This window comes from Peromyscus maniculatus, chromosome 9, assembly GCF_049852395.1.
Source record: "Peromyscus maniculatus bairdii isolate BWxNUB_F1_BW_parent chromosome 9, HU_Pman_BW_mat_3.1, whole genome shotgun sequence".
Lineage (NCBI taxonomy): Eukaryota > Metazoa > Chordata > Mammalia > Rodentia > Cricetidae > Peromyscus > Peromyscus maniculatus.
The window spans coordinates 67844776-67859522 of record NC_134860.1 but is presented as its reverse complement, the minus strand read 5'-3'; the positions used below and the strand labels follow the sequence as shown (position 1 = coordinate 67859522).

The window sequence follows — 14747 nt, the reverse complement described above, 5'->3', positions numbered from 1 at the left end:
AGCTTAGTCTTGACCAGAGCAGCCTCTCTCTGCAGGGAGCAGCAATGCAAAAACTGATAGCTAGTGGAAGTGCTGAGGATAGGTGACTGCCCAGTGCTTAGCCCTAAATGGGACATGTGTCCCTGTAGGAGGCGTGTCGTGCTCTCACAGATAAGCACTAGGAGAACCAGGAATGTCAAACGCACAGGGTTGCCTCTTCAAAGGAAGTCATCTATAACCTGTTTTCTGCTCACAAGTCTGGGGGCAGATGTGTTTAATATCCTGGTGACCTTTGTGCTCTCTATGAGACCAAGCCACACCAGGTCCTTCCTCCGGACCATCAATCTATACTGCCTTCCCCCAGACCCTTATCTTGAGTCTGCGCCCTCAGTTAATCTATAGAACCTGTCTCTATGGAAGATGTCACTTGTACTTTACAGAGTTTTGATGTTGTCATGTCTTAATCATTGGTATATGGGATTGAGTTGATTATCATCAGGGAACTTTTTTTCCCCCAAATTATGCTGTGTTTAAATATGCCTAAAATAAACTCCTCGAGGTCAGACTTTTGAAGTTTGAACCAACACCAGAGTCTTGTTGAACCAAACTTGCCTTCTTGCCTCTGGTGGATTATTCCTCGGCTGGCTGTGGTTTTACAGAGACATCCCCCATGTGAGCACATACGCATGCATGCATGCACGCACTCACGCATGCACACATGTGTATATATCATCCCCTACAAGGCTTAGGGAAAACAGATAAAGAGGAAGCAGACAAAGTGTAAGAGCCAGAAAACAGGGAAGAGTGCTGTGGAACTTGTCCTCTTGGAGCTGGAGAGACGGTCAGCTCGGGGGTTGAGAGCATGCATGTCCTGCTCTTGCAGAGCCGTTCATTTCCTAGCAACCATGCCAGGCAGCTCCCAACTGCCCCAAACTGCAGTTCCAGGGAACCCAACAACACCTGTTCCTGGCCTCCTCGGACACCTGCATGCGTGTCCACATCCCACACACAGACACACATGTACACACAGTTTCAATTTTTTAACATCTTTCTCAATGAAAAGAAATGCTGTCTGCTGAGTATGACATGGCCATAGTCCGGCACCGCCATCATCCTCATGAACTCGCTGCAGCTATGGGTACCCGTGGAAGAGCTGTGTAAGGTTAAGCCAGCCGACATTATTAGTCAGCATTCCAGCGGGAAGCATTAACTAGATTCAGCGGGTTATAAAATAAAATAAAGGCCATGAAGGGGGAGGGGGGAATAGTGGGTGTCTGGGAGTGTGGGAGGGGGGGAGTTGAGGGTGGGTATGTATGATCAAGATACATCTCATATATGCATGTACTTGTCAAAGAATAAATAAAAGATAATCTTTTTTAAAAAAAATCTTAAGGCCACCCTAGGCTACAGGACAAAGGGCAGGTCAGGTCTACAGTGTCTCCTCGCTGTCTGGAAAGGAGATTTTTGAGGAAGAAAGCAAGGGACCGGCCTCATCGAGAAAAACAGACCAGACAGGAAACTGAGACCCAGCCTCCCTTGCTGGTCCCCTCTATGAATGGTTCGTACAAGTGGGTCATGGTTAACTAAAACCATTGACCTCGATAGGCAGTAGAGCATAGTGGTGGCCAACACAGAGCCTCTAGAGCCGTGGTTCTCAATCTTTGCAATGCGGCAACCTTTTAATATAGTTCCTCATGTTGTAGTGACCCCCAATTACAACATGATTTTCATTGCTACTTCATAACCATAATTTTGTTGCCATTATTAATCATAATGTAAATATCTGATATGTGACCCTTGTGAAAAGGGTCATTCAACCACAACCAGAGGGGTTGTGACCGGCAGGTTGAGAACCGCCGCTCTAGAGAACATCGCTGGACTCTGGAGGCCAGCCCTGAAGCTTAGCAGCCGTGGCTCAGGGCAAGCCGCATCCTGGTTCTCCACATGGAAAGTGGGGATGATAGCAGGACTTGACTGGAGAGTAAATGATGGCTGTGCAAAGGACTTAGTGGGGCTAGAGAGATGGTTCAGTGGGTGAGAAAGCTTCCTGTACGAGAATGAGGAACAAACCAGCTACCTACCACCCCCACAAAAGCCACGCACAGCCACGTGTGCAACTATAACCCCAGCGCTGTGGGGAGTGGAGACAAGAGGATCACCAGACCTTGTTGTCCAGCCAACCTTGGTCCAAGTTCAATGAGACACTGTCTCAAAGGAATCAAGTGGAGATTGACAGAGCAGAGCATGCGCACGGGCGCACGCACGCGCGCAAACCTTGGGTAGTATCTGACGTGTCGTCATGTCCAATCATGCCCTGTGCTCTGACCGTGGACCTGCTCAAACAAGCCTACAGGTAGAGCTGGGTGCAAAGGCTGATGGGGGGGGGGGGCTCGGCCTCGCCACTCTTGCCCTGCTCCAAGAGTCTCTAGTTATTTCCCATCTCCTCTCTGGGTAGCCGTGGAAGGTTAAGGGGTGTGTATGCTCACCGTCTGAGGCCTTCCTGTCCCTGGGAGATCTAGCTTGCTCACCTAAGGTAGCTGGGCTTTCAAAATAATTAATCCTGAAAATTCCAAGCTTGACCAGGAACTTTCTTCAGGGGTTGCGGGGTAAAGCGTCCACTTGGTAACCAGGGAAACTCTTGGGCGGGTCTGTCTTTCATTGCTGATGCTGGGCTCCCAGCCCCGGGGGCTCACTTCGTGTGTCCATACTGTCGGTCGCTGCTGAGCTGTGCGTCTTGGGTGGCACCTTTTGTCCCCTCAAACGCAGCTTTGATTCCAAGCTGCGGTTTGCCTGGTCACGGCGGGCGGGGCTGGATGGCTAAAAGGTGTCGGGCACCTCATTTACTGGGTGAAGTTAGAAAGAACTTAAAATGTTGGTGATGGGCTGGTGAGATGGCTGGGGAGGGGGGTGGCGGTAAAGGGGCTTGCTGCCAGGCCTGGTGACCTGAGTTAGACCCCTGAAACCCACAAAGTAGAAGGAGAGAACTGACTCCCCCAAGTTGTCCTCTGACCTCCATAAGAACCCTGTGGTACATGTCCATCCCCCAAATAAATAGGTATAATATAATTTTTTTTGAGTTGAAGAAAATCATAGAATTGCACATCAGTGGTGGTTAGGAATGTGTATATATATATTTGCCTTTGAGACAGGGTCTCACTGTGTAACTCTGGCCAGCCTGCAACTCTCTACATAGAGCAAGCTGGTCTTGAACTCACAGAGACCCACTTCTCTCCGCCTCTCCAGTGCTGGGACTAAAGGCATGTGCCACCGTACTGAGCCCGACACAAGGAGTCAAGATCCTGGATGGTCAACTTCACCCGTGGCCATCACGTAGAGGATAACAGAAGCGTGGCTCAGAGAAGTTTCTAGAAAAATCGGGAGACCAGGCTGGTAGTGGGGGGTCTATGGCCACCCGCCAGAGTGCCCTCTGACAAGAGCCTGTGCTTCTGCAGGCTTTGGCTTGGGAACAGAAGACGGTCTACGGCCATACCACCCTGAACGCGCCCGATCTCGTACTGATCTCAGAAGCTAAGCAGGGTCGGGCCTGGTTAGTACTTGGTTGGGAGAACAGAAGACGGTAAGCTATGCCACCCGACCGTGACGGGCTGGTGCAAAGCCAGCGATAAGGGTAAAGGGGCTGAAAGGAACGAGCCTTCTCGGTGGAAGACGGGAGGAGAACACAGCCCCGGAGGGAGGCCACCCATGGCACTAAGCATCGCTGAGTATCAGAAGCCCTGGGGGAGTACAAGATGGCATTTAGTGGAACGCCCGCGGTGGAAGAGACTCCAGGCCCCTGAGTGTATTCCCTGCAGGTGGGTGTGTCTGAGCATGCACACAGGGGCCAGAGGAAGACACAGGTTGTCATTGCACAGATGCCAACTTTGGCTTTTGTTTTGAGACAGGATATCTCATTGACGTGGACCCTACCAAGTAGGCTAGGCTGGCCGGCCAGTGAGCCTCCGGGATTCGCCTGCCTCCACCCGGGGCTGGGGTCACAAGCACGGGCCACTCTGCTCAGCTTCCCCCCAACCACCACCACCACCACATAGGTTCTAGGGGCCGCACTCGGGTTTTTCTGCCACTTTACCCGCTGAGCTACCTCTTCGGCCACCTTGACAGATGAGGCCAAAAGACACAGAGAGGTGCGTTGTTTGCTAGCTAAATGCAGAACCGGGGGCTGAACTCAGTCTTGCCTGGCTTTGTGTGCAAGGACTGAGCTGAGATTGCTCGCCATGTGGCCTTCTCGGTCCTCCCCGACAAGGCAAGATCAGGCAAATGCATCTTTCCTGTTCGGGACTTGTAGGCTAAAATGCGGGCCCTAGACTCACATCCGCATTCTGGGCCTGTTTACTCTTAGTTTAGACATAATTCTGACATTCTCTGCTATTAGGTTTCCCATCCTGTCAAGAATTAGAGGGACCATAAGGACACTAATCATCTTTTGACAGCAGCAAGAAGTGACAGATGACAGGAGAGAAATAAATTTTAAAATAATTTTAGCAATCTTGGGTGGTTTCAGGGAAAAGCAAGGAACCTCACAAGTTTCCTTGATCCCCGGGATACCACGGCGCGGTCTGAGAAGGCTCCCACGCTCCTCATAAGTGTGGGTTACAATCTATATTTGCCAGACAGGCCAGGCTCCAGGAAAACAAATCTCCACCCTGAGAGGGGTAGCTGGACCTCTCCCAAGGCCTCAGATCTTCTTTCCCCTTTCTGAGACGCCGTCCTAGTGATGGGGTCCTATGCTTGACCTCCGCATCCCAGCAATCAAGAGTTAGGAACGTGGTTAGTGGAGATGGAGAATCCATAAAAGGGAGGCAAACGTGTAAGAGATAGAAAGCCAGATGATCCTGTGCAAAGCAGCCCCTGCTTTATCATTTCTGTGATATTGAGCGAGGCTGGGACTCTGCTGTATGCAATCTCGTTAGACTCTGGTGTTCTGTTATAGCAACAGAAATAAGGCTAAAATACCCCCCAGCCATCACGCATTGAGGACAGGTCGTTAGAACTCTGGTGGCGGCCTCAGTCATGTAGGACATCGTAGACAGCAGAGAGAAGGTGTTAAAAGTGACACTGGCTACATAAAGACAGGCTGGACCAGGAGAGGACTTGTTCCTCCTCAAGCCCCTACATTAAAGAGGAAGGCAACCAACGCCCTCCTAGAGCACAGGCCTTTCTAAGGAGGTGGGAGGAGCGTCAGCCAGCCTCGTAACTAACCCTGCTCCGGGCCTAGGGCTAGATTGGCACCCGGCAGGTTCCCCGCCCTATTCATCGTTATAGAAATGGTAAGACGAGGACTATTTCAGAAAAGGGGTTTCTTTGGCCCACAGTGCTAGAGGCCGAAAGTCCAAGACCGGGTGGCTTCACGTCTGTGCCCCCGATGGGGGTTCCCATGGTGGATCACAACACAACAGAGGAGAGGAGACATGGAGAAAAGTGAAACTGTGGTGAGACAGGAAGTCAGAGAAAGAGCAGGGGCCGGACCTGCTCTTGGATAAATAACAACTCACTTCAGTAAGAACTCACTTGATAAGAACCTTCGTCCCTTCCAAAAGGGATTCCCCCAAGGACCTAGCCACCTCCCAACAGGTCACACACTTCCAAACAGTTCCAGTCACCATGCTTCAACTACACAGGGCATCAAACCTCCAGCCTCAAATCTTCAGGGGCCACACCCCATCAGACCATAGCAATGGGTGACTTTTCTTCAGGTTGAGAACAATGAAGGGGGGGGGGGGAGAGAAGAGAACAATATGAAACTAGATGACCTGGAGCTAAGTAGCCATTGTTCATCATTTGCATAATCATTTACATAATCAATGACTAGGGATCAGGGCCCCACGCAGAGGGGTCCAATCCTAGACCCGGGGATTTGGTCTTGAACTGCCCCTCGGGCACTCACTCGCCATCCTTGGATCTGCCTGTGCTCCCAAAAGGGTGGGCGTGGCCTTAGCCGAGCAGAAGCAGACCCACAGAACCCTACCCGAATATGAGCCGGCAGCTCAAAGAAAGGAAAGGATCAGCCGTGAGAGAGGACACCTCGGTGTGACAGCGGTTTACAGGGCTGACACAAACACCTTCGGCAAAAGTCAAATCGAGTTCTTTAGACCCGGCCGAAGAAGACCAAGTCGTATGTGAACTATTTTAGAAAAAGGACAGGGATGATGAAAATAAGAGATTCGGGGCCGTAAATGAACAAGACGCCACTCAGAAGACGACCTTCGAACGGCTTCTTCCATCCTACCTGTGGTCTTACCACATTGTCACTCAAGGTATCGACTAGAATTCAAATGTGTCTCTTGAGAGCAGACGACACCAGGTTCCCGCCTCTCCTTTGGTTGTCTCCTGAGGCGGATAGACTGGCTGTTCCCCTGTTGTGGTGACCAACCATAAAATTATTTTCGTTACTACTTCATAATATGTGACCTCTGTGACAGGGTCCTTCAACCCCCCAAAGGGGTCAAGACCCACAGGTTGAGAACCACTGCTCTAGAGACACGTCGCTGGACTTTGGAGGCCAGCCCTGAAGCTTAATAGTAGTGATTCAGGGCAAGGCACACCCTGGTTCTCCGTATGGAAAGTGGGAATAATAGTGGGACTTGGTGGGAGACTAAATGATGACTGTGTCGGTTGCTGAGACCGGGGGGGGGGGGGGGGGGGGCAAGCCTGAGTTTGCATACACTGTGGGTAGGGTACAGGTAGACATTGGACCCTCCGCCTTTCTCATAACATCACACACTTTATGAACAGGCTGGTGGGATTGAAAAGAGGGCCATGGCCTTTCAGGATTTGGGTTTTATGTCTCTCGGAGGGTGCCTGATGCTCCCAATATTTTACGTGGGAAAAATCAGCTGTGGTGCCAGAAACATTAACAGCAGGATTTATTTACCTGCTGTGTAGAACATGGGGATGAGGCTGTGCTTAAACGCATAAATTTGAGTCAGGGGCAGAAAGAACTAAACAGCCAGTGTTCTGATCCAAAGCTGGGTTTCCTCACTCGCCAGCTGTGTGGCCTTGGGCAAGTTGCTTAACTTCTCTAGACCTCAGTTTCTACATCTGTGAAACAGGGATAATCATGACTCTGAAAGTAGATGGATTAATATTTCCAGTGTGCTTGGAGCCCTGTCTGGCACATGTCTGTGCGTGCTAAATAAAACAAAATAACCAGGCACAGACGGCAGATAAAAGGCGAGGCATTCCCAAGCAGTATCTCGGAGCCTTAAATGCATGAGTTCTCTTTCATCCCCAACTCCTCACCCCAGAGGCAGCAGTTCCTGCACGGGTCTGTTGAGGAGGGAGTGTAATGAAGGGTTAAACCATGGAGTGCACAGAAAAACAAGTTCCATCTGGTCCCTGGGACAAAGCGACAGCCTGCAAAGCCCCCAGCCCGGGCTCCTGCTCAAAGGACACATTGCTTTTTAAAATTCCAACTTGTGGCTGCCTCAATCCATTCTCCACACCCAAGAGCTCCCAACAGGATCTGCAAATGGCAGTGGCAAGCCATTCCGTGGCCTGAGAACAGTCGGAGGAAAGTGCCTTTGCAGCTCAACCGGGATTGCCTGGTACCCAGCCTCCACCGTGGGCTTTGCTTCAAGGTGGGCACTATCTTCTGTGGCAGAGGAGGAAGGCAAGATGAAGCATATGGGCAAGACCAGGCTTGAGCTAGCAGGACTTGTGTTTACATACTGAACTCTGCAAATGGTTGCTTTGTGGCCCACACCCTTTGGTGTTCATTGTGCCATTGTGCAAATAGCATCACTTGTCACCTACCCCCTGTGGTGACCGGAAGCCCATCTTTGGGTGCCAGGCTAGGAGTGGTACAAGAACCATCAAATGCTCCTCAGAGGCTTAGAAGAATCCAGATCAGAGGAGCAGGATCGGTCCCTTGAGGCAGCTCTCACCCCGGCGTCTACTGTGGGAGCAAGGGCCCTCCCCATTTGGGAGAAGAAAGGAAACCAGAATGAAACCAGGGCCCCCAGTTTCCATCTACCCCACCCTCAGGCACGTGTCAGCCTGGAGAATGCTGAATCCTGTGCCTGCTCTAAGCCTGCAGAGCAGGAAAGTAATTCACAAAAAGTTGGGCGATTCAAAGTTACGGTTTCCACAGCAACCAACACTCAGACCATTTGGGTAGCCGAAATCTTTTCTCTTAGCATTCACTTTTTTTCCCCTCCCCAAATAGCATTTTTTCTTTATTATTAAAATAATACTTGCTCATTGGAGAACATATGGAAATTACAGAGAAGTGTACAGAGGAAAATAAAATTCATCCTGAATCCCACCATTCAAAATGATCCAGTGTCAACATTTTGATGTATTCTCCATTTGTCTAGTTTTTTTTTTTAATTTGCACTCATAAAAAAAATTGGGACTAGAGTGAAATTACTGTTTTATCATTTGGTTTTCTTTCACTTAAAATATATTGTGAGACTTTTCAATAGCCTTAAATATTCTTTGAGAATGTGATTTTTTTTAATGGCTTGCTGGTATTTTTTTCATATGGATAGAGTATATTCACTCTAGCCTGCCTATTATTGAACGTTTAGATGGCTTTCATTTTTCCCCCTCCTATTTTAAATAACACTACAATGAACATTCTTTACATAAATGTCCATCTGTGGCTGATTAAGTCATCTGATTAGAATAAATTCCTAGAACTAAAATTACTGTCCATACAGATGAACATGCTAATAATTTGGGTACGCTTTACCAAATCGCCTTCCCAAGAAGTTGCAGCAATTTGTACTTTTGCCTGTAATGCACTCTCCCCTTTAAGATAAGGATACAAACTGCCATCTGGCCGGTTTTGCAGCAAGTCTATACCATTTTTAAATTATGTTTTAGTGTGGGGCTGAGGATGCAGCTCGGGTGGTGGGGTGCTCGCTTGACATGTTTGAAGCTCTGGATTCAGTCCCAAGTACCACACAAAAACCAGGTGTGGTGAGGCGTGTCTGTAATCCCAGCACCTGGGAAACAGATTGAAAGTTCAAGGTCATCTTCAACTACAGATTGAGTCTGAGGCCAGCCTGGGCTACAAGATTCCCTGTCTCAAAAAAAAAAAAATGCATTTTTTTAAACTTATATATATTCAACCTCCCATATTTTAATGAACCTTCTTTTTTTTTTTCCTAGAATCATCTGGCAGCATCCTTTACATCTTTTCTTATGGAGTATTCATCTCTCTGATACTGATTCACAAGAGCGCTTATGTGTAAAGATAATAAATGTTTGTGTTAGACTCATATCTCCGCAAGGCACTTTTTGAAGTGCAGAAGTTTTTGAATCTTGTCACTTATATCTGTCCTTGCCTTGACTGGCAATCTTCTGATCCCCCTCTTCAGGCAGGCCACCACTCTGACACACTGACGTAACCTAAATGCTGCTTTTCTGGTCATTCTGTGTTGCATTTGGTTTACATCAACTGTTCCAAGCCACCTTGGGTTCAGGCAGGTAGGCGGAGTACACATTTCCCTGAAAGCTCTGAAGCAGGAACCTGGTCAGCTGGCTCAGAGAACACTGCCCGGCACATGCAGGACCTGATCCACCTGCTCCTGCCTGTCCAATCTTGGCCTTGTAGATGCCCTCACTTGAAGGCCCTGGAATGCCGCTCATGATTTGGGGAGAAAAGAGCCATTCTGTGATCACATACCAAGCAAGGTACACTTCACATGGCCTTTCCTTTTTATCTCTCAGCCAGGCAGTGGGAAGGGTGTAGAGAAGGGAACTAGCGTGGACAAGGTCCTGGGTTCAATCTCCAGCCATGGAGAAAGAAAACAGAGAGAAGGGGAGAGGGAGGGAGGAGGAAGAAGAAGCAAGGGAAGGAGGAAGAAAAAGAAGGAAGGAAAAAAAAGAAAAACCTTGATTTTTTTACTCCCCTGCCACATAGGCTCAGCCTTGCTCTGGTTGTCAAGTTATAAGTTTGCACTAATCACCTGGACAGCTGAGATTACCTGTCACTCTGTTACCTCCACCACCCCACCACCACCACCACCACCATCATCATCATCATCACCACACCAACATACCACCCCACCACCACCACAATCACCACCACCACCATCAATCACCACCATCACCACCATGATCATCATCTAGACCATGTCAGTGCAGACACCAACAGACTTTGCATACAGGAGCTCTTGAAATCTTTACTGAGTTGTGAGGACTTTGTCACCCAGGAAGTTTTGGAAGGCTGCTCCAGTGCTGTCTCCCTGCCACACAATGAACACTTTGAATTACACTGTAAATGCTGTGCCTGTCCCTTGGATTACCATGAGAAAAAGAGAAAGTCAAAAGGCCCATGAACATTCAAAGAAGGAGAAAAAGAAGAAAAAAAAAAAGATTGGCCTGCAGGCTAAGCTCTACCATAAACAGCACCATGTTGAGAAAACACACATGTAAAAGACCATTCAGAAGCATGAAAAGAGAGACACGGAACGGGACAAGGAGGAGAGGACTCCACGGGGAGCAGTACCCGCTGGACAGAGAGGAAGAGGCCAGAGCAAGAGCACTTTCCGAACCGGTGAAGCAGAGACGAAAAGAGGAGGTGGGGGGGTGGGAAGTCCTGCTACACAAAGTCCGCGCCCAAGGAGAAACCGAAGTATTGAGAGGTATTCGCACAGGAAAAGGAGGGAAGAAGGCGTGGAGGAGGAGGATTACTAAAGTCTGCCTTATTGGTGATGGTTTTATGAGAAAATCACCTCAATGAGAAAGTTCATTAGGCCAGTGGGTCCTAATGAGGTCCAAAAAGGTCCATGTCATACATCCTGAGCTGAAAGCTACCTTTGCCTTCCAGTACTTGGTGTGAAAAAGAACCCATCATCCCCCTTTTACACAGCTCTGGGTGTGATCGCCACAGGTACAGTTACTGACGTGGATGTGAGCGTGCTGGGCCTCGTGACATAAAGAGGTGCAGTCAGTTGGGGGAAAGCCCAAGTTACCAACCATCCCGAAAGTGATGGGTGCACAAATGTGGTCTTATTGGGTTGACAGGGATTTCATACAAGTCACTCCAAACCATTACTGAAGACTACAGACCACTAGGGGAAAAAAACACCTTTGCTGTGATCTTTCTGAATACTACCAGGCAGACTTATTAGTGTACAGTAAAGAAAAAAACTGGGCAGTGATGGCGCACGCCTTTAATCCCAGCACACTCGGGAGGCAGAGGCGGGTGGATCTCTGTGAGTTCAAGGCCAGCCTGGGCTACAAAGTGAGTTCCAGGAAAGGCACAGAGCTACACAAAGAAACCCTGTCTCCAAAAACTAAAAACCAAAAAACAAAAACAACAACAAAAAAACCCCACAGAAACAAACAAAAAAACCCTGTCCTCTTTACAAAAAAAAGAAAGAAAGAAAGAAAGAAAAACGAAAAAAAAGTCTTCACTGAATCATACCCATTCAACAAATCTGTATTAAGAGTGTGCTGTGTGGTGGAGACGGTTCCCCAGCCTACAGTACAGCAGGCAGTTAAGCAGATAAAAAGTCCTGCCTTCACAGAGCTTACGTTCCAGCTGTGGGGTAGGTAGTGCCAGCAACAGAAGACAAACTAGCAAAACCCAGAATTCTTGACGGCGACTACGATGACGACCTTAGATGCGGGATGGGAGGTTTCCAACAGGACGAGAAATCAAGATGGGTGAGGGGACTCTGCAAAGCCTCCTTGAGGAGGTGACCTTAAAGCAAAGATCTCAAAGGGAGAGAGCCGTGGAAGTAGAGTGTGTGAAGTAGAGTGTGTGTGTGTGTGTGTGTGTGTGTGTGTGTGTGTGTGTGTGTGTGTAAAGGTGGAGGTGACTCCCTGGTACAAAGGACTTTAGGAATGCTGGGAAGCCAGCTAGGTCAGGCGAGCAAATAGCAGAGGAGTTGAGGAGGGTGGATGAGCGGCCGGGGCCGGGTCAGATTCCAGGGCGTCTGGCAGACCCTGGCAGTGTGGAGGCTTTTACTCAGGAAGCGGAAGCATGACAGAATTTGAGCAAAGGTTTGAACTGATCCGACCAGCAGATTTAAGGGCTCCCTCTGATGGCTGGACTGAGAACATGTTGGGCCTTGGGGACAGACAGAGATGGTTGGTGAAGAGGAAGCTAGACTGTGGCAACAGTCTAGGTCAAAAGAGCGGTGGCCACTGCTGAGGTACGGAGCACAAAAAGAGAAAAAGGAGAAGTAGCCAGCTTCTAGGCTTTTCCCCTGGTGCCCTGGTAGCATCATGGGGGAGACAGAGACGCTGCACCTGCCGCCCATCCTGGAGTTAAAACTGAAGATGGAACAGGTTTGGTGAGGGGGAAGCGGGAGCGGGGGGGGGGGGGGGGGGGGGGGGGGCTAGATGCTTGGGGTTGGACATACCACATCTGAGGGTTGCACAAGACCATTGCGATCATTGGTGTGTGGATAAGACCACCCAAGGGAAAGAAAGACAGCCAGGCAGGGGGCAGAGAAATGAGTAAGAGAGGAAAGAGGCCAGTCCAGAGAGTGTGGGTCCTGGAAGCCCCCTGTGTCTAGCAAGAGGGAGATACCCACTGGGGGAACCGTCCAAGGATTCCACAGAGGTCTGCCCTCTGGCTGCTAACCTTGAAAGGGATACTCTCGGGTGGGGCTCGAAGGTGACAACAAGGACTCTTAGAGGACTGGGGGATTTGCACACGGTTCAAAAGCTCCAAGCAACCGTCCCAAGGTTCAAACCTGCCGAGGATCGCCGGTTTCTTATTCTCTAGGCTCCCAGCCTCCTCCGTGCACCGAGGCAGGCAGCTTTCACAGCTCACAGTTTCCACTCAGGAAGTCTGTAGGCTGGGGAACCCCCGGGCTGAGCAGGGAGCCACACACACTTTTCCAAAATCTTTGTGATCCGGGCTAGACAGCGGGAGGTAACCTCTTGTTCTTCCCATGGGCGCTTTCACCCAGCTAATCAGGAGTTAGGGGCTACTTAGGGGCATTTTCAATGGAAAGCATTTCACTTCTAGTCATTTGCATGGTCGCAACACAAGTGCATTTTCGCACTGGACTGGCGAGAAGAGAGACCCGGCAGGGCCTGGGGCCTAACGCTTCATACCAGACCCACATGGAGGGCTCTGTGCTTTCACTCTTGGGCCCCTCTCCACCAACTAGCAGGGGCCTTCCTGCCCGTTGTGGCCCCAGCCAAGCATGAGGCTTTGGGTTATCTGGGGAGGGAAGACGGTCACCTATCTCCCCCTGGTGGTGACTCTTCCAATTGCAGCCCCGGGCCGAGCAGAAGGCCATCTCTCTGCCTACCCACGTGCAGGCTGGGGAACTGGACCCCCAAGCACCTTTGAGTTCTCCTCTCTCATCACACCCTCCTGCTCTAAGTCTAGGGGGAGAGCACGGGAGGGCACACTCCCCTCAGCCCCATGGCCCAGTCCCTCTCCATTCCCATGTGATGGAAAGAACACAGGCCTAGACGCCTAAATGCCACTCTGTCCCTGCAGACCCAAAAAGCAGTGAAGAAGTGCAGGGTCCTCAACTTGCACACACCTCTGCACCGCGCCAAGCCTACCCCACCTGTCCCTTGGTTAAGGCACTTGACATTTCTGGAACATTTACAGTCACATAGCTGTAAAGGGAAGTGATTGGTAACCTTGCAATCCGCCTGTATTGCCTTCCTGTCCTGGCTTCTCCCCTGAACCTGGGGAGTCATTTGGGCATCTAAGCCTGTATTCTTTCCATCACTATGGGAAGGGACTGGGCCATGAAGGCTGGGGGTGGGGGTGGGGGTGCAGTGTGGGGAGCTTCCAGACTCACAGCAGGAGGTGGCAGCTGGGCCCTGGAGAGCACCCTCCATGTGGTGGTGCTCATTCTCCTCACCAGAAAGCAGTAAGGAGTGACTGAGATCAATTCTGGACTCTCATACTGAGGAATCTTCCCGTGCCTCGGTCTCCTAGAATCTACTGTCCAAGGTAACACCAGGACTTAAGTGTGGTTCTATTCACAATATGCTCAGCTCAGAGCCTGGAAAGCATGGAGGAGGGCCGGTAAACATCTCCATATAAACATCCAGGCACGGTGGGAATGGAAAGATACAGGAAATAGCAGATGACTTACAAGTCAAGGCCTCAGAGCATTGCTCTCCATGTTGTAGGAAAATAATGTCCCCAGGTAGTAACGAGACTCAGATGAGGCCTGGAGGCAGCAAGCCAATGGGTACAGAGCTCTAGGTCAATATGCACCCTTTTTGACAGAGTCTTATGCAGGCCAGGCTGCCCTTGAACTCCAGATAACCGAGGATAACTTTGAACTCATCCTTCTGCCTCCATTTCCCGAATGCTGGAATTATAGACACACACCACCACACTTGGTTTTATTCAATGCTGGGGATAAGACCCAGGACTGATACTAGGTAAGAACTCCACCAACTGAGTTACACCCCCAGCCCACACTTGCCTTCTCTTGGGGGATCTGGGGAGACTCCCTATGCCTCTCTGGACCTCAGATTCCCTCAGACAGAGCCCCACACCCATCTCACCTGTCTGTGGGGACTGATCTAAGATAAGAAATATGAAATTATAGTATGGCACGGAGCACACAGAAAAGACTGTCATAACAGAGAAAGTGCTTTGAAAATCATAATGCTTACCCTGTTATTACCAAGGGACAAAATTCCCAGTGGTCTGCACTCTGCTCCGTATCACAGCATGAATCTCTCACTTCGTGAGAACTACCTATGATCATGTTTCTTTCCAAGGCGTATAGACAGCTCTACCCCGGAGAAGTTTATATTCTCATTGGAGAGACAAAACAACAACAACAACAAAAACAAACAAA

At 49.7% G+C, this 14747-nt stretch overlaps 1 protein-coding gene and 1 pseudogene across 2 annotated transcripts in view; one reads left to right on the top strand and one right to left on the bottom strand.

Annotated features, from left to right (window-relative positions):
- The window catches only part of Pebp4 (phosphatidylethanolamine binding protein 4), a 218112-nt gene that overhangs the window by 183240 nt on the left and 20125 nt on the right, over window positions 1-14747 (bottom strand). The window lies entirely within an intron of this gene.
- LOC102908051 (ribosome biogenesis protein NSA2 homolog pseudogene) lies at window positions 5969-10968 on the top strand (annotated as a pseudogene).